Here is a 2,152-nt window from a genome sequence, read left to right as displayed (position 1 = left end):
AAGTCAGGAACAAAAGCATAGTAAGGTGGACGAGGACAAGAAACTGAGCAGTGGTAAAAAGTCAGGAACAAAAGCATAGTAAGGTGGACGAGGACAAGAAACTGAGCAGTGGTAAAAAGTCAGGAACAAAAGCATAGTAAGGTGGACGAGGACAAGAAACTGAACAGTGGTAAAAAGTCAGGAACAAAGGCAAAAGGAAATTATTCTTACCATATTATTTTTTAGAAGTAGGCCTACACATCATCATTGAATTGGCCTAGGCTACAGCTGAAGTTTTAGACGGCACTTGCGAGATCAAATTTATTTACACTACAACAACATTGAAAATGGGTTGGGCACATCAGCAGAATAAAGAACAACAGATAGGGAAAAAATGTACGGAAAGGAGACCAAGAACTGGGGGGGAAAAACTAGAGGTCGATCAGAAAGAAGATTATGGCAGGACTACATCATAGAGAGGGTGGGTGCAATCTGGACGTGGATAACAGCTGACACGACAGAGTGGAGGTCGTGGTTGGAGGGCTATTCCTGCAGTGGATGAACAGCGCCTTGAATGAATGAATGAAAGAAAGAAAGAAAGAAAGATTGTTGGAAAGTGCAGGCAATACCAAAGGTGTAACAGCCAAAGAAAAGGGTAGGAGGCTACGTCCATCACGAGCTGACTATGGCTGTGATATGAACTCCTGAAAAAAATAGAAAGAAAGCGTAAGAAGCAACATTTTGAACAAGGCACAGTGCAGGTCACAGAACTTATAATTACCTAAGAAAAAAAGATGTCTTTTAAAAAGGGATTTGGATTCAGTTTTATAATCGGCTGCGAGATACTAGTGGCTAATACTATCTATATCTATATGTGTTGCATCTGAGTTATGGCATACAACATGGGCTAACCCAGATTTCGGGGGGTTCCAGAAATCTTGACCTACTCCTAAAGAGGGCATTACTTTACCTATAGGAGACGTTTGGTTTCGTTGGGGCATATATTTGTTTGGTTATAGAGAAAACTGTCCTTGTCTTTTAAGGAAACTGAACAGGGGCAAAAGCTTCAACTTTTTAAGGGAAATAGCCCATAAAACATTTGTCATGTATGTAATAAACATTGTTAAGTCCCTTAGATACACCCTTCCCTTTCCCTTGGATTCGTCTTTATTACTCAATACCGTGGGTTTTTCACAAGAGTTCCGCGTTATTTTGCTGCTCTCCGTTTTCACGATTGTTCGAGAAATCCGCGAATTTCAAGTCGTTCCTAGTGGTTCCTCCCCAGGACAGCGCCACTGACTGAAGTGTCTTAATTATGCCATTCCTAAAGGGGGGATAATTATTAACATGTTCCTATACACAGTAGAATTATAAAGGGGCTGATTTATCAATGTCATGCTCATACTTTGCCGGAACAACATAGGGGGAACTGCCGCTTTTTCTTTCCTCACCCTTACTATTGTCATTTTTCCTCTACTTCTTTTGTAGGTTTGTCACGCTCTTGTGACCCACTATTTCCGGGGTGCCTTGATAGTCGAAGCAGACTTTGTGCTGTTGGGGCTAGAGAGGTAAGCAGAGTAAGCCTGATTCCCCGTTTGGACTTCTCTGTAGGCGCTCATATTACAAGCCTGACTTTAAGCAGTTGAGAGCACCGTATAACCTTACTAAAACGCTAAAACTGAACTAAACACGCAGGGGCAAGTAACTGAGGGGAAATAGCCCATAAAACATTTGTTATGTATGCAATAAACATTATTAAGTCCCTTTGATACACCCTTCGATTTCCCTTGGATTCGTCCTCATTACTCAATACCGCGGGTTTTTCACAAGAGTTCCGTGTTACTTTGCTGCTCTCCTTTATCGCGATTTTTGGAGAAATCCGCCAAATTCGAGTCGTTCGAAGTGGTATGCTAAAAGGGCCACCACTGAACTCTCTAATTCCAGGTGATTAAGATATTATAATAGTAGGCCAATATAGTTTTGTTGTAAAGCACTCGATCTCTCAGTTTCCAGATTAATAAAATGTTATGTGAGTTTTACTGCAACTTTATATTTAGTCTTAAATTGTTTGTTTTTCAATCGTCTTCTGTGGGTTTTTTCTTTTTCATTATCCTTCCCTCCCACTCCCCTTTCCTCTTCCCGATCCCTCCGCCCCCCTCCCTCCCCCTCCCTC

This window comes from Aplysia californica, unplaced genomic scaffold (assembly GCF_000002075.1).
Source record: "Aplysia californica isolate F4 #8 unplaced genomic scaffold, AplCal3.0 scaffold00096, whole genome shotgun sequence".
In the NCBI taxonomy this organism is placed as follows: Eukaryota; Metazoa; Mollusca; class Gastropoda; order Aplysiida; family Aplysiidae; genus Aplysia; species Aplysia californica.
Note: the sequence above shows the minus strand (reverse complement) of the source record.